This window comes from Pseudophryne corroboree, chromosome 3 (genome assembly GCF_028390025.1).
Source record: "Pseudophryne corroboree isolate aPseCor3 chromosome 3, aPseCor3.hap2, whole genome shotgun sequence".
Taxonomy (NCBI): Eukaryota; Metazoa; Chordata; class Amphibia; order Anura; family Myobatrachidae; genus Pseudophryne; species Pseudophryne corroboree.
In genome coordinates, this window is record NC_086446.1 from 466,808,961 (window position 1) to 466,827,487 (window position 18,527).

Below are 18,527 nucleotides of genomic sequence, written 5' to 3' on the forward strand. Positions count from 1 at the left end.
TTCCCCACATATGTAGTTGGCCCGACTTCAAATCCCGCCTGAAGGGCAAGAGGTCTGCGGAGTGGAATGCCTCGAGGGCAACAGGGGGAGGTCCAGCTGCCACTTTGGAGTACACAGAACTTGAGGAGATGGCGATGGACTGTGTCAGTTACGAGGAGGGGGTAGGAGTGTCTCATATGGACACGGACCTGCCTGAAATACTGATGGCACATGACTTGCCAGGTAAGTTTACACACGCATTCCTAAACAACTGTCACGATCCGGGTATCTGGACGCCATTTCTTACCCATCAGATGCCTCCTAAGGCTGGCTCAGCGCTCCAGGACCGGATCCCATCTGTTATCCTAATGTTCACATTCCTGCATCCTCTCCTGTCTCTCTGAGACGCTGTCACAGTAACGCCTTATTACATCTGGCATGGCGTTCCCCGCGGCCTCCGCCGCCGTCCCTGAGCTTCTGCATGCAGAGTGTCTGAGTGGCGATTACGTCAGCCGCGGCCTCCGCTGTGTCCGCGTGGTTGGATGTGCACTTGTCAGCCTGGCGTCTCCTGTCTCCAGTGGCCGGCGCCGCCATTACTGTTTTCATTACCACATGGATTACAAACCAAACTTCCCTCCAAGTGTCTGCATGGGCGCAGCCATCTTGGATTCTGTCAGCTGATCATTTCCTCCAATCTGTTGTCAGTATTGTTAATCTGCATAATTGCCTAGCCAATCCCTTCCTTGCTGCAGGTATAAATACACTGTGCCTGAGCAAGGAAGACGTCAGTGCTTTGGTTGTCAAACCTAGTTCCTGTTTGTCTCTCTCCTGTGATTGTCTTCCAGGTTCCAGCTCCTGTCTCAAGACTTCCACCATAGAGACCCGCACCAGCATTCCACCTGCGGTGTAGCCTGACTCTCCAATCCATTGTGGATTCATCTGTTTCCAGCTACAACATTACCTGCTTCCAGCTCAGCTTCCAGCAGAGTACAGCTTCCCTTAAAGGGCCGGTGTCCTTTCTACACTTTACCACTCTCCACCGGTATTATTATTTCTCCGCTCTCAAGTTCTACATTTCAGTTCATATTTCATCGCTCCCAAGTTCATTTATTATTTAACTGGTTCCAGCCAGTATCCACTCCGTGCTAACAGTCTGGTTCCAGCCAGTATCCACAGCAGCTGTTTTATCTTCAGCAACCCAGCTTTTCCTGGAACACCAGCTGGCACAATCCTGGGTTATCTCCATTGCTACAGTCGGGCCTGGTAAGGACTTTCCATCTAGAAGATCATAAGAACTATCTCACACTACCAGTGCCCTGTGGCTCCTGCCATCCTGTAGTACCCAGGAACTGTATTTATTCTTTGCTGACTTTTACGTTTTCTTTTACTGCTGCTGTGTTGCGGAGTTGTCATAATAAACATCATTGACTTTTATCCAAGTTGTCGTGGTCACGCCTTCGGGCAGTTATTATTTATGTTACTTACATGTCCAGGGGTCTGATACAACCTCCCAGGTTCCGGTACATCTCAGCCCCTACAACTGAGGCTGCCTCCCGTCAGCTCAGGCCCTCAGTTGTGACAGTAAGCACTGACCTAATGAATCCAGCCGGAGACCAGGATCAAGCGGCCAGGCCGATGCAAGAACTGGCAGCCCGACTAGAACATCAGGAGGCTGCACAGGGCCACATCATCCGCTGTCTCCAGGATCTCTCTACTCGGCTGGATGGGATTCAGACAACTCTCCGTGGATCAGGCGCGTCTGGTGCGTCAACCACAGTGACTCCAGCTATAACCCCACCCACCTTACCCATTTCTGCTCCACGTCTTCATCTTCCAATGCCAGCAAAATTTGACGGATCTCCAAGATTCTGCAGGGGATTTCTCAACCAGTGTGAGATTCAGTTTGAGCTACAACCTGGCAATTTTCCCAGTGACCGTACAAAAATTGCCTACATTATTTCTCTTCTCAGTGGCTCAGCCCTTGATTGGGCATCACCGTTATGGGAGAGGTCCGACACCCTGCTATCTTCCTACACTGCCTTCGTGTCAACATTCAGGCGCATCTTCGACGAGCCAGGCCGGGTAACCTCAGCTTCATCCGAGATTCTCCGTTTACGCCAGGGGTCACGTACTGTAGGACAATATCTGATACAGTTCCAGATCCTGGCATCCGAACTGGCATGGAACGACGAGGCCCTGTATGCTGCATTCTGGCATGGCTTATCTGAGCGTATTAAAGATGAGTTAGCTACCAGAGACTTACCTTCTAAGTTAGATGAGCTAATCTCACTCTGCACGAAAGTTGATTTACGTTTCAGAGAGAGAGCAACTGAGCGTGGAAGATCATCTGCTCCAAAATCTTCTGCTCCTCCTCCTCGTCAACTGTCACCATCTAAAGATGAGCCCATGCAACTTGGCCGTTCCCGTTTAACTCCTGCTGAGCGCCGAAGACGTCTCTCCGAGTCTCTCTGTCTCTATTGTGCAGCTCCGTCTCACACCATTAATGCCTGTCCCAAACGTCCGGGAAACTCCAAATCCTAGCTCGCCAAGGAGAGGGCCGGCTAGGAGTAATGATCTCCTCTCCATCTCCTCAAGATTGTAATCTCCCAGTCTCGCTTCAAGTTGCTCAACGTTATCGGAACGTCATTGCCCTCCTTGATTCCGGAGCAGCTGGGAACTTTATTACCGAAGCCTATGTTAAACGGTGGTCCCTACCCACCGAGAGACTTCCTTCGTCCATTTCTTTAACTGCCGTGGATGGCAGCAAAATTTTTGATGCAGTCATTTCTTTAAGGACTCTACCAGTTCGTCTGAGAGTGGGAGTTCTTCATTCCGAACTTATTTCTTTTTTAGTGATTCCAAGAGCCACACATCCTGTGGTCCTGGGCCTTCCATGGCTCCGTCTTCACAATCCTACAATTGATTGGACGACTACGCAAATCCTGGCATGGGGTTCCTCCTGTGCTGAGACATGTTTGTTTAAAGTATTGCCTGTCTGTTCTTCCTCCCCCAGGTCGTCTGATGTTCCACCTCCTCCATATCAAGATTTCACGGATGTGTTCAGTAAAGCTTCTGCTGATATCCTTCCTCCTCATAGAGAATGGGACTGTCCGATTGATCTCGTTCCAGGGAAGGTTCCACCTCGAGGCCGAACTTATCCGTTGTCTCTGCCTGAGACGCATTCTATGGAGGAATATATTAAAGAGAACCTAGCAAAGGGGTTCATTCGACCTTCTTCTTCTCCAGCCGGCGCAGGCTTCTTTTTTGTAAAAAAGAAAGATGGTGGTCTGCGGCCGTGCATCGACTACAGAGGTTTGAACGACATTACCATCAAGAACCGTTATCCTTTACCCCTGATTACTGAGCTCTTTGACAGAGTTAGCGGAGCTACCATCTTTACAAAGCTGGACTTGCGAGGTGCATACAATCTCATCCGGATCCGTGAGGGTGACGAGTGGAAGACCGCCTTTAACACCCGTGACGGACATTATGAGTACCTCGTCATGCCCTTCGGATTGAGCAATGCTCCAGCTGTCTTCCAGCATTTTGTCAATGAGATCTTCAGAGACATTCTATACCGTCATGTCGTGGTCTATCTAGACGATATCCTCATTTTTGCCAACGATTTAGAGGAACATCGTTTTTGGGTTAAAGAGGTTCTGTCCCGTCTCCGTGTCAATCATCTCTATTGCAAATTAGAAAAATGCGTCTTTGAAGTCAAGTCCATTCCGTTTCTAGGGTACATTGTGTCCGGTTCCGGACTAGAGATGGATCCTGAGAAACTACAAGCAATCCAAAATTGGCCGGTACCCTTAACCCTCAAAGGGGTCCAGAGGTTCTTAGGGTTCGCCAACTATTACCGAAAGTTTATACGAGACTTTTCCACCATTGTGGCGCCTATTACTGCTTTCACTAAGAAGGGTGCTAACCCGTCCAAGTGGTCTGAAGAAGCCATGCAAGCATTTCATCTTTTAAAACAAAGGTTCATCTCTGCGCCTGTTCTGAAACAGCCTGACATCGACTCTCCTTTCATCTTAGAGGTGGATGCCTCCTCCGTTGGAGTAGGAGCGGTGTTATCTCAGAGGGCTGAAGATGGCCATTTACACCCTTGCAGTTTCTTCTCCCGGAAGTTCTCCCCAGCTGAGCGCAACTATGCCATTGGCGACCAGGAGTTGCTAGCCATCAAGCTCGCTCTAGAAGAGTGGAGGTATCTGTTGGAGGGAGCTTCTCATTCAATCACCATACTTACAGACCACAAGAACCTTTTATACCTGAAGGGCGCACAATGTCTCAACCCTCGTCAGGCCAGATGGGCACTTTTCTTTTCCAGGTTCGACTTTAAACTCCAGTTCTGTCCGGGCTCTCAGAATCGCAAGGCCGATGCCCTTTCCCGCTCATGGGAGCAAGAAAATGAGTCAGAGTCTTCAGACAAGCATCCTATTATAAATCCGTTGGCATTCTCCACGGTAGGGATGGACTCTACGCCCCCATCAGGGAAAAGTTTTGTGAAGCCGATGCTAAGGAAGAAGCTCATGCATTGGGCCCATGCTTCCCGTTTTGCCGGACATACAGGTATCCAAAAAACCCTGGAGTTTATCTCTAGGTCCTATTGGTGGCCAACTCTGAAAAAGGACGTCTTGGAGTTTATTGCATCTTGCCCAAAGTGTGCCCAACATAAAGTATCCCGCCAGTCGCCTGCGGGGCAACTGGTTCCACTATCCGTTCCCCGTCGACCATGGACCCACTTGTCGATGGATTTCATTACAGACTTACCCATGTGCAACAAGTTCAATACCATCTGGGTGGTAGTTGACCGGTTCACCAAGATGGCACACTTCATTCCTCTCACCGGTCTTCCGTCAGCTTCCAAGTTGGCTCAAGTATTCATACAAGAGATCTTCCGACTCCACGGTCTTCCTGAAGAAATTATCTCTGATCGAGGAGTTCAATTCACAGCCAAATTCTGGCGAAGTTTATGTCAAGTCCTCCAAGTCAAGCTAAAGTTTTCCACGGCTTACCATCCTCAGACCAATGGTCAAACCGAGAGGGTGAATCAGGACTTGGAGGCCTTCCTCCGCATCTATGTGTCCTCCTCTCAAGATGACTGGGTTCAATTACTTCCCTGGGCCGAGTTCTGTCATAACAACCAGTATCATTCTTCATCTGCTTCAACACCATTCTTCACTAACTTTGGATTCCACCCTAAAGTTCCTGAGTTCCAACCGCTTCCAGCAACTTCTGTTCCCGCAGTGGATATCACCTTGCATCAGTTTGCCAATATCTGGAAGAGCGTACGATCAGCTCTGCTCAAGGCATCGTTCAGGTACAAGAAGTTTGCGGATAAGAAGCGTCGAGCAGTTCCTGCTCTCAAGGTGGGTGATCGGGTATGGTTATCCACGAAGAATTTGAGGTTAAGAGTTCCCAGTATGAAGTTTGCACCTCGCTATATCGGTCCTTTCAAGATTGAACAAGTCATCAATCCTGTTGCTTACAGACTCCAGTTGCCTCCCTTCTTAAAAATACCCAGGACATTCCATGTTTCCCTGTTGAAACCGCTGATCTTGAATCGGTTTCATTCCTCACTTCCTCCAACTCCGAAAGTCCAAACTCAACGAGGCGTTGAGTATGAAGTGGCCAAGATCCTGGACTCACGTCACCGTTACGGTCAACTACAGTATCTTATTGACTGGAAGGGTTACGGCCCTGAGGAACGTTCATGGACCAATGCTTCTGATGTCCATGCTCCTGCCTTGGTCCGGAGATTCCATTCCAAGTTTCCTCAAAAGCCAAAGAAGTGTCCTGGGGCCACTCCTAAAGGGGGGGGTGCTGTCACGATCCGGGTATCTGGACGCCATTTCTTACCCATCAGATGCCTCCTAAGGCTGGCTCAGCGCTCCAGGACCGGATCCCATCTGTTATCCTAATGTTCACATTCCTGCATCCTCTCCTGTCTCTCTGAGATGCTGTCACAGTAACGCCTTATTACATCTGGCATGGCGTTCCCCGCGGCCTCCGCCGCCGTCCCTGAGCTTCTGCATGCAGAGTGTCAGAGTGGCGATTACGTCAGCCGCGGCCTCCGCTGTGTCCGCGTGGTTGTATGTGCACTTGTCAGCCTGGCGTCTCCTGTCTCCAGTGGCCGGCGCCGCCATTACTGTTTTCATTACCACATGGATTACAAACCAAACTTCCCTCCAAGTGTCTGCATGGGCGCAGCCATCTTGGATTCTGTCAGCTGATCATTTCCTCCAATCTGTTGTCAGTATTGTTAATCTGCATAATTGCCTAGCCAATCCCTTCCTTGCTGCAGGTATAAAAACACTGTGCCTGAGCAAGGAAGGCGTCAGTGCTTTGGTTGTCAAACCTAGTTCCTGTTTGTCTCTCTCCTGTGATTGTCTTCCAGGTTCCAGCTCCTGTCTCAAGACTTCCACCATAGAGACCCGCACCAGCATTCCACCTGCGGTGTAGCCTGACTCTCCAATCCATTGTGGATTCATCTGTTTCCAGCTACAACATTACCTGCTTCCAGCTCAGCTTCCAGCAGAGTACAGCTTCCCTTAAAGGGCCGGTGTCCTTTCTACACTTTACCACTCTCCACCGGTATTATTTCTCCGCTCTCAAGTTCTACATTTCAGTTCATATTTCATCGCTCCCAAGTTCATTTATTATTTAACTGGTTCCAGCCAGTATCCACTCCGTGCTAACAACAGTCTGGTTCCAGCCAGTATCCACAGCAGCTGTTTTATCTTCAGCAACCCAGCTTTTCCTGGAACACCAGCTGGCACAATCCTGGGTTATCTCCATTGCTACAGTCGGGCCTGGTAAGGACTTTCCATCTAGAAGATCATAAGAACTATCTCACACTACCAGTGCCCTGTGGCTCCTGCCATCCTGTAGTACCCAGGAACTGTATTTATTCTTTGCTGACTTTTACGTTTTCTTTTACTGCTGCTGTGTTGCGGAGTTGTCATAATAAACATCATTGACTTTTATCCAAGTTGTCGTGGTCACGCCTTCGGGCAGTTATTATTTATGTTACTTACATGTCCAGGGGTCTGATACAACCTCCCAGGTTCCGGTACATCTCAGCCCCTACAACTGAGGCTGCCTCCCGTCAGCTCAGGCCCTCAGTTGTGACAACAACTAATTAAGTGGATCCAAAAGTCTCATGTTTAATTGTAAAACTCTTTTTTTTCTACTCATTCTTCTATTTCCTTTGAACATAACACAGCACAGGTGGATGATCAGCTAGAGTCAGAGGAGGGTTATGTGGCTGAGGTGGAGGGACCTAGTGTCTCTGGCACTGTGGGACCACAAATCCCACCCATCCACATTCCAACTGGACCCCCCACCCAACCCCCTGCTATCTCGGACATCCTGTCTGAAATAGCAAGGTATGGTGAGAGCCTGAATGCTTTTCAAGACAGGATGATCCGGGAGGTTAGCCAGATACCTGTTCGGCTCACTGAGCACAGAACCAGTGTGGAGCAAGGTGTAGCTCAACTCTGCCAAGGTCTGGCAGAGATCAGGCAGGGCCAAGAGCAACTCTTCTCCTCCTTCAAAGACGTAGCAAAATTCATCTTGCAAGGGCTCCAGGACATTGCTGTCTCCCTTGCCCACAGTGGCAGAGAGCCAGCCACATCTGCTCCCTCCCCTCCCTCTGCCCAGGAAGAACATCCCACTGGGCAGGGCCCTCGAAGGTCGCTTCGCAGACCGAGCCATGAAGAACTTCATCAGGCGGGAAAAAAGAAGAGAAAGTGATGTCTCTCCAGATGGGCAGCACCCATGTTTTTCATGTTGCCTCAATGTATTTTTTGTGTTGGCTTGTGTGGCCGGAATGGAGAACTCCCTCAAAGTGAAAGGATCTGTTTCTGTATATTGTAGCCTGTGAGGTTTTTTCCTGTACACCAGAGCCATCTTCCTCTTCCTAGCGTGCTGTGTATTGTTGTGTTTATGTGTTGGTTCCAGAATCTAACTCAGTTCCCCTAAAAATTATGTCTGGCTGGGTGTTCACAACATATAATTTTTTTTTCTTTAAAATTCAAATTTTGTCAGAAGATGGTGTTTCCCTAGTACTGGGTTCTGCTATGTGATTATTGTGTCAGTGGCATCTGCGTGCTGCTATGTCCATCTTTGTCTGTGATGCTCACCTGTAGCCATGTTTTGCCCAATGAATATATTTTTTGAGTAAAAAAATATTGAAATTATTTTTGTTTGTGTACTTTATTAAAGTTAATGCATTATGTACAACTTAGCCCAGTAAAGTTTAGCATGGCATATAGACATTTGTGGAACAAGGGAACAATCCAAATATTCATACAAACATTGCATCTTTCAAAATGCAACAGGTATGCCTTGCACAACACTTTACTGGCCATATAAAAATAGTATTTACAAATAGGTTCTTGGGTTACTAGGGGCAACATGACATAATATCAAACATTGACAGATATTCCCACCAAAGTTAAACATTTATAAAAAAATAAAAAAAAAGTGTAGGCTGCATTATGTTGCTCATGATATTTGTTATGTACAAAGGAATATTTTTATGTTGTTTAGATTTTGCTGATGTAGTTTTTAAGTTTGGTTATTTCCACTTGTTTGCATTTGGTAGTATTTATGTCAAAATTAAAACGTGCATTTAACATCAATGTTTAGTTAATAACTAAAACAAATCATGCCTTATTTGGCAGCGTGTCAGATTTATAGGTGCTAACAACAGAAATGTAATGTGTCCACACAATTGCTGTTTGCAGTATTTCAGAAGAGCAGTGTTTGGAAAGTAATTGGACAACAGATGAATGGAATTTCTAATTAACTGCTAATTATTGCAGACACACTTGTAACAGTACTTCGCAAATGCAGAGTAACTGCAGACCTACTCCTATGCTTCGTCAAGATAGCGAACATTTGTTGTGTTCATTTTACCATCGGGAACGCATTTCTGATCAAAACACGCCTACTGCTGGTTGCATACTCCCACACTAGCCGCCCACTTTCACGCCCATTTCGTTAGATAGCGAAGCCGAGCCTCTGTCACGCCTTCGTCACTCCCTGTTTTCGGAGGTGTAGTACGAGAAAAAATTGTTAGTAATTTTGCACAAGCGTCGTATCGCTGCCTTTGCGCACGCGCAGTTCAGCAGTCGCGCATGCGCAGTTTGCAGATTTCCGCCGTTTGCGATGCGATGAACTGCTGCGAACAACTCGGAATGAGGGCCATAGTACAGAAACAATGAGAGAGCATGGAGATACTAAAGGGACATTATGGAAATGTCCCTTTAGTATCAGGAGAAATGTTAACTATATAATGTAATCACCTTTTATTTGTGTATAGTCGTGGGATGTATATAAACATGAATAATAGGCAGTCAGGGCTATACAGGTGTTTTCTGAATTCTGCTGCCACTGATTTGCTTATGCAGTGAATGAGGCATGAGAGGTTCTTATTAGCTCAAGCCCTTGGAAAAGGAGATAAAGAAGGAAAAAATTGATTCAGCACAGTGCTAAATCTGGGTGGGATCACATTGATATGTTATAAACAATATTAATGGTAAACAACAAATGGTGATTAAGCCTTGTATTCAAGGACAATGTGCTAGGTTGGTGGTGCTCCCAAAGAGTCAAAAGGACAGTGTTAATATTGAGGAGAAAAAGAGGGACTTGGGGCACTCTTACAGCAATTAGACTTATCTGAAATGTAATTTTTATCGATATGTTAACCATCATGTAAAACCAGTAAGAAAATACACAATGCATATATACAAACAGAGTGTATGAAAAATAATGATTGGCTGTATTAATAGAGTGAAAATTGTGACTTGGAGAGTAAATAAATAAATATACAATGAATTATGGGTATGGGGATCCATAGCCATAATTTGCCAGACCGTGATCATACTCCATTGTGATTATCATTCCTATGTATTCATTATCTTAATTATTACTGTATAAGCTTTTATGTGACATTGTATATTAAACTTGTTAATAATAATAATAATTGTATTTATATAGTGCTCTTTCTCCAACAGAACTCAAGGTGCTTTACAGATATCAAAAACAATGCACATGTGCTCCCTTGGTATTTGAATTACCTAATTTTTGCTACTGTTTGATTTTTTTAGTTTTTTTTGGCACCACAGTATTGCACTATATGTACTATTAATCTAACAAACTTGGTGGCTAGATATGCGCTAGGGACTTTCTTGCTTTAATATGAAAATAAATTTTCCAGCCAAGGTTTCAGTAATGTGTGTCCCGTTTTTAAGATACTCTTGCAGTAGAAGAGTTACCAAGGCACCAATACACTGGCGAGATTTCCTAGTGCCTCCTGCTGTGTCGGCTTATATAAGTATAGAAATGATACCATAGATGGCAGCATTTACCTACTTCCAATGTGTAATTATGTATACTGGTAGATGGAAACTGCAGTACATCTAATAATTATTGTACAGTTTTATTCAGTGCCAGAGTCTGTATAAAAATAGTTTCTTACAAAATATACGCAATAATAGAGGTTTTAATCACATCTTGCATTGGTATGCATGGAAACATGGCTATGTACTGTACAAGCAGAACAGAATATTCTGTGTGTGTGTAATATATATATATTATACAGTGTGTGTGTATATGTATATATGTATGTATATCTATCTGGGTGTAGAGTTGGATCTTGAACCGAGGCACCAATAGGCTAAAGCTTTGACTGTTCCCAGGATGCATTGCACCGCCTCCTCTATAACCCCGCCTCCAGGCACTGGAGCTCAGTTTGTGCCTGCAGTGCCCTGAAAAGAGCTTTTTTAGAAGACTTCAAGGGCCGCAGCACTGTTTGTCAGTCTGACATTCTGTGCTGCGACTCCAGCACCACCCCAGCAGCGCTGCATACTCCCGCGGCCGGGTTCCTGGCTACTTGCAGCGGAGGCGCATCGGTCATCAGGCACACCACTGCTGACGCTCTCCAGGATCACGTGGCTGCAATTCAATTCAAGGAGGAGGTAAAAGGGTCCCCCATGTGGGATTCGCCGGTTAATCACGGTCCCAGGAGACGGACCGCGCCGCTGGCGTGGACACTGTACTGCACTATATCCACCAGGGCAAGGAAGCACAGGTCGGATTTACTAAAATCCGTTTGATATAGGCTCCACAGCACCCGGTGGTGAGGACCAGCATAGGGGACAAGGAGCTATCCTATAGCCCCTCCCCCAGCTCCGGGCGCCATCTACTGCTGGTGTTCCCGACCTAGAGCTGCATTTCACTCTCCATCACTTCCTGACAGAGATTTTGGCGCCATCTTCACTACTAGCTGGCCTGATCTCCGGGACTACAGGGCTCTGTCTCCTCTGTAAAGCCGCCTGCCTCATCAGCGCTGTGCATTTACAGGCACTTAAGTATTCTACATGTCATTTTAGACAGTGTTAGTTAAAAACAAAGTGTACTGTTATTTGAATATTTAGTACAAATATTCTGTGATATACATCCAATATCTACTGCGCATTGTTATATCTATACTCGTACATAATTTATATGTAGTTTTACTAGTCCAGTGCAGTTTTATTGTTTATATGTAATAACCTCTGCATTGTACATATGACTGAGTGTGCCTGTAGCTGTTGTGTGGGATTCCATTCCCCTGTATCATATATTGCTAACTCTATACTCTGTACCCTGAGGGGCTAGGTGCGTCGGGGACTAAATAAATAAATATATATATATATATATATATATATATATATATATATATATATATATATATATATATGTGTTAGTGTTACACAGAATATACGATTTGGGATTTTTCCTGTGTTTTTTTTTTTCCAGTCACCTCTTACCGCTTTAATCCTCTTTTCTGTGTCCTATATTTACGGTCACATTGCATAGGGGGTTATTTGCAGGTATTGTGTTTGTCTGGCTATATTGTACTGTTAAGCACTAAGGCTACATTCCTTATAATGTCTGCAACAAAGGGGGGTAAATCCACAGACTGGCACCACAGATTTACCTGAGGCAGAAGTTTTAGCTGCTGGTTCAGGCGCTGAGTGCCATACACCCAGTCAACCTGCAGCACCAGTGGCCAATCAGGACCCACCTTGGGCAGCGTTCTCAAGTATGCTGACTACACTTGTGACACGTCTTACGCCCCCTGTGGGACCTCCTATGCCATTGCAGCCACATATTGTCCCTGTAGTTAATCCGCCCTGGGTGGATACTCTGTCTACCCAATTACAACAATTTAAATCGATCTTTGGTTAGACAAAAGTCAACCCCACGCCCCTCTTCCGATGAGGATGGGGAATATACTGATCCGTCAGACACTGATATAGTTGCTTCTGATTAGGAATCTACAACCCAGGTTGATATTCCTGACCTAGTTGAGGTATATTAAACTTATTCTTCAAATAGATGATGACATTGAGCCTACTACTGCGTCTAAGAAACCTGATAAGTTCAAACGTCCGTAAGTTGCTAAAGTAGTCTTACCACATTCTGACCATTTAATTGACATACGTCAGGAATCCTGGTCATCTCCAGGAATGAAATTTTCCCTGTCTAAAAAGATGCTAGCTCGTTATCCTATCCCTGCGGAGTTGAGTAACAAGTTGGAAACTTCACCACCGGTGGACTCTCATGTCACCTGACTTGTTTTGTCACCTACTCTGCCTGTCACCACTGTCACCTCATTGAAGGAACCGAGGGATAAGCGTGTGGAGAGATGCCTGACGTCTATTTATTCTCTTACTTGTGCGGTACATAGACCCACTATGGCAGCCTCCTGGGCTGCGAAAGGAATTGAAGCATGGGTTCAGGCAATTGAGGATGAGCTGCCTCAGGATTTTTCTGACCCTGCCAGACAATATCTGTCTTATATTACCACAGCCTCCCACTATATTCAGGAGGCGGCCTCTGATGCAGGTGTAATGGCGGCCAAGGCATCTACTACGTCTATCCTGGCTCATCGAATTATATGGTTGAGGTCCTGGAAGGTGAACCTGGACTCCGAAAAGACCTTGGAGGTGCTCCCTTTTAAGGGAGACATCCTATTTGGGGAGGATCTGAATAAGATTGTAACTGATTTGGCTACTGCCAATACTGCGTGTCTCCCAAATACTAATCCTGCTCCGAAGGCTAAGAGTACCACCTCTTCGTTCCTTTCTACCTACAGGGAAAGCAAAGGGTCAGGTATATCGGCGACAGGCTCGTGCTTCCAAAACCACTAAGCCTAAATCTAAACAATCCTGGGCCACCCGTCAGCCTGCTTCCAAACAAGACAAGCCTGCTGCATGACGGGACCCCAGGGTGGGAGGCCGACTTCTGCAGTTCGCCCAGGCCTGGTTAAAGACCACTTTGGATGCCTGGGTGTGGTAAGTTGTCTCTCACGTTTACGCAATCTTTCAAGAGACATCCCCCCTCACCAGTTTTGCACAACGGTTATCCCTACACTTGGTTGTACAAGTCCTCCTGGATACAGGAGTGGTGGTGCCGGTACCTCTGTCTCAGAGAGGCAAGGGATATTATTCGACCCTGTTTCTAGTTCCGAAGCCAAATGGGTCCTTCCGGCCTATACTCAACTTCAAATCATTAAACAAGTTTGTGAGAGAATCCAAATTCAGTATGGAAACTCTGCGCTCTATAGTGCTGCCCATGGAACCCGAAGACTATATGGTTTCCCTGGACATACAGGATGCTTACCTGCACATACCTATTGCCATGTCTCTTCAGCAATATCTGCGGTTCGCTATTGGCAACCTACATTATCAATTCCAGGCACTGCCTTTTGGATTGGCCACTGCCCCTCGGATATTCACCTAGGTCATGGCTGTGATGACTGCTCTTCCCCGCCGTCAGAGAATCAGGATCCTGACGTATCTGGATGACTTCCTGATCCTGGCGAACTCCCAAGAGGTTCTCCTCAGTCATCTGGAACTGACGGTCCAATTTCTACTAGCCCACGGGTGGCTCATCAACTGGAAAAAGTCCCCGCTGGTTCCTGCTCGGAGCATGGTGCACTACTGAACACACACAGCCAATGATTGTTTCTGTCTCCAGAGAAAGTTATTAAACTTCAGGACAGGATCAGATATTTCCTCTCTCGTCCAAAAGTGTCGATACACTCGGCGATGGAAGTACTAGGCCTCATGGTGTCTGCTTTCGACATGGTAGAGTATGCTCAATTTCACTCCCACCCTCTGCAGAGGTTAATCCTTTCTAAGTGGGATGGCCTGCCTCATCAGATCAGGTCTTAAATGATCTCCTTGACTCCGGAGATTCGTTTGTCACTAAGCTGGTGGCTACAGGACCAATAGTTGAGCAGGGGCCGTCTCTTCTGGATTTCCAACTGGGTCCTCCTGACAACGGATGCCAGTCTGCGCGGTTGGGGCGCGGTGTTGGAGCAACACTCTCTCCAGGGTCAATGGACCAGGGAGGAATCTCTCCTCCCAATTGAACACTGCCCGCAAGTCCAGAATGTTTAATGTGTTGACGCTGGCCCTGCCTCTAGTACAGAACAGGCCTGTTCAAGTACAATCAGACAACGCCACCACAGTGGTATACATAAATTATCAAGGCGGCACTCGAAGCAGCATGGCAATGCTGGAAGTATCAAAAATCCTCCGTTGGGCGGAGCAGCCAGCAATATGGAGTCCTCAACTGGGAAGCGGATTTCCTCAGTCATCAGGACGTTCACGCCAGAGAGTGGAATCTTCATCCGGAAGTATTTCAACTCCTAGTGGACAAGTGGGGCCTACCAGATGTAGACCTGATGGCGTCTCGACACAATCACAAGGCAGCGTTCGTGGACGCACTGCCAATTCCATGGAACTTTCGGCTGCCATACGTGTTCCCTCCAGTGTCACTCCTGCCCAGGGTTCTATGGAAGTTTAAGCAAGAAGGAGGAATACTACTTCTAGTCGCTCCAGCGTGGCCCAGACAGCATTGATTCTCAGACCTGCAGGGTCTATTGATAGAGCGTCCTCTTCTACTTCCTCAACGCCCAGACATCCTCGTTCAGTGTCACGATCCTCACTGTAGTTCTTATGTTTGGTGACTTTCCTCTGCCATCTCTGTCCTGGATCCTGCATTTTTCTGCTCACTGGGATAAACCGCTTGCCAATACCATGAGTTTCCGGAGTCCTGAGTTCTCTGCCTGGAAGGTAGGAGTTAACGAGCTCCACCTGTGGTGATTAATCTTCTGTGTGAGTCTGAATTCAGCAATCCTGAAGTTTAGGCCTAAAAGCCAGCATCCTCTGTTTGTTTGCAGAAGTTCAGGCTTCGGTGTTCTTTTGGCCTGCTAGGCCTCACTACACATCACAGCCTAGTCTAGAGTACTCACATGACAGGGACTGTTCACCTGACCCAGAGCTGTCCAATCCTGTGCCAGCCTGAGACTCTCTGAATCACCTGACACTGCTCACCAATCACCAAGGACCGGGAAGTATAAGTCAGGAGACTGGAGTTGGAAACTGCCAGTTCCTTGTGTCACACACAGCTCTGTTTGAGCTTAGAAGCTGAGCTCCCTAAAGGTAACACTTGTCCTTCGGTTCCTGTAAATCTCTGCTCCTTTGCTACCCAGTGTGGATTACAGTTGTGTTACCATTGATATCCAGTATTTCTACAGTTTCATCTTAAAGTCACAGTTGCAGTATTCCATAGTCTCATCTTAAAGACACAGCTGCAGTAGTCTACAATTTCATCTTAAAGCCACAGCTGCAGTGTTCTTCAGCCTCGTCCTAAAGTCACAGCCACAGTCATCGTTCTACTTTCAGTTGCATTTCCAGTTATATCCGGTACCAGCCCGGATTACAGTTGCGTCCCAGTCTCACCGGTAACCAGCACGGTTCTCAGTCTCACCAGTAACCAGTCCGGCTTACTATCTTGCCAGTAACCTTGAGTAGATAAGCACCTACTCCTGTGACACTATATCCAGTTCAATCTCACCTATACATTCATCATCCTGGTATCAACACCAAGTCCCTGGTGATCCAGTGGTCAGGATACGGCTTCCTCTGCAGAGGCCCAGGTTCGATCCCCGGTCAGGGATTGCTCCTTCTCACTGATTCCTACAGACCAGCCTAATATTCATAGTCCTCCAGTCGCCCGCACAGACTTCACTAACACCGGGTTCACAAAAACCACAGTCCTGACATTCAGGACCCTTGTGTCTATCCGGACCTGGCCAGACGGCGTGGCTCTTTGCAGCTTTACTCCTGAGGGCCAAGGGATTCTCCGAGGTGGTTATTCAAACTATGTTGAAGGCCCGCAAACCGGCTTCTGCACGGATTTATTACAGGGTCTGGAACTCTTACTTCACATGGTTTGCTGCTAAGAATTACGATGCCTTTTCGTTCAGTACGTCTAGGCTTTTGGCTTTTCTACAACAAGGCCTAGATTTAGGTCTTCGTCTGGCCTCCCTCAAGGTTCATATATCTGCCTTGTCGGTGTGGTTTCAGATAAAAATTACGTCTATTCCTGACGTTCATACTTTCACTCAGCGCATTTTACAGATTCAGCCTCCCTATGTCCCTCCTGTGGCTCCATGGGATTTGTCTGTTGTCTTAAATGCCCTACAAGAGTCTCCATTTGAACCTCTTGAGTCTGTGAATCTTAAATGTCTTACGCGGAAGGTCGTGTTTTTACTGGCTATTGCCTCTGCTAGCTGGGTGTCGAACTTAGGTGCCTTGTCCTGTCATCCACCCTTTTCTGATTTTTCACCGTGACCGGGCAGTTCTTAGAACTCGCCCTGGTTATCTGCCTAAGGTGGTATCATTTTTTCATCTTAAAGACCGGAACCACAATCTCTCTTGGTTATCTTTTCTGGTTTGTCCTCCAAAGAGTGGTCTTTGGATGTGGTACGGGCTCTCCGTATTTACGTAGAGAGGACCGCCACCCACAGGAGGTCAGATACCCTTTTTGTACTGTTAGGTTTTCACAAACGTGGCTGGCATGCGAATAAGCAAACCTTGGCCAGATGGATTAGAATGGTGATTGCACAAGCTTATGCGCAGGCTGGTCTTCCAGCTCCTGCTGCTATCAAAACCCATTCTACCCGGTCTGTTGGACCTTCTTGGGCGGCCCGCTGAGGCACGTCCGCTGAACAATTGTGCAAGGTGGCTACGTGGTCCTCTGTGAACACGTTTTATCAGGTTCTATGCCTTTGATACTACCGTCTCCCAGGATGCTTCCTTTGGACGCTGGGTTCTTGTGCCCGCTACAGTGTGTCCCCTCCAACGAGGAACTGTTTTAGGACATCCCCAATGTTATTCCCTGTGGAATACCAGTGTACCCCACTGCAGAAAAGGATATTTATAGTAGACTTACCATGGTTAAATCTTTTTGCGAGGTACACTGGATTCCACAGGGCTTCCACCCTGACGCACTTGGCTTCTTTGAGTTTGTATACCTGCTACTGCATTGGACTGGTTTAACGAAATTGAGCTCCAGTGCCTGGAGGAAGGGTTTTAGAGGAGGCTGTGTAATGCATCCTGGGAACAGTCAAAGCTTTTGCCTGTTGGTGCTTCGGACCAAGATCAAACCCTACACCCCGATGTTATTCCCTGTGGAATCCAGTGTACCTTGCAGAAAGAGATTTAACTATGGTAGGTCTACCATAAATCTCCTTATCTGTAGGCTACATCAAAAATTATGCTTGCAGTTATTCATCTTGGTGGTCATGGCGGGTAATTGAGACCTGATCGCTGGGCAGCGAAATTTGTAGCCCTGCGATCAGATAATTGCTGCCTACAAGGGGAGTGGGTTTTCGCTGTGCAAGTGTGCGATCACATGTGTAGCAGAGCTGCACAAATTGATTTTTTGCAGTCTCTGCGCAGCCCAGGACTTACTCAGCCGCTGCGATCACATCAGGCTGTTCAGGACCGGATTTGACGTCGGACATTCTCCCTGAAAATGCTCAATTGCCACCCACAAACGCCCTCTTCCTGACAATCTCCTTGCGATTGCCCATGTGAATGGATCCTTGCGTTAACCCATCGCTGACCGGTGTTGTTGTTGTCCGACGCGCGTGCGCATTGCAGTGCATACGCATGCACAGTACAGACCTGATTGCCCAGTGTGCGAAAACGCACAGCAGTGATCAGGTCTGAATTACCCCCATAGTCTTAACGGTGGTAATAATCTCCAGCCAGCATTGTCCTAACACACATTGTCCTGGGTCTGTGATACAGATATATATATTTATATATAATATATTCCACCTAGTACTCATGTTAGAAATTGTCTGGCTTATATGGATGAGCTGGCCCGAAGTGCTCACCACTGCATTCATGATAGGGCCTTTTCTTCTACGCCTGGCAGCAGCAGGCAACAGCTGGAGTTACTGACGTGTTTGTCTCACCCAGTACACCTGTTGCAGTGACTTTTGTGCTCCCATCCTCCAGGCACCAGAATATCCTCTCCTAGAGCTATAGCTTGGTCTCCCTAAGGCCTGATTTAGAGTTGGTTGCTACTTCCGCTGCAATGGGGTCTTTTTGCGCTGTGCGACTGTGTCTTTACAGCTGATGACACAGCCGATTGACTTCCTACCGAAATGCCAGCCAGCTGTAGTG

At 46.9% G+C, this 18,527-nt stretch overlaps 1 protein-coding gene across 3 annotated transcripts in view; it reads left to right on the plus strand.

Annotated features, from left to right (window-relative positions):
- Positions 1-18,527, plus strand: part of WIPI1 (WD repeat domain, phosphoinositide interacting 1) — a 93,327-nt gene that overhangs the window by 42,362 nt on the left and 32,438 nt on the right. The window lies entirely within an intron of this gene.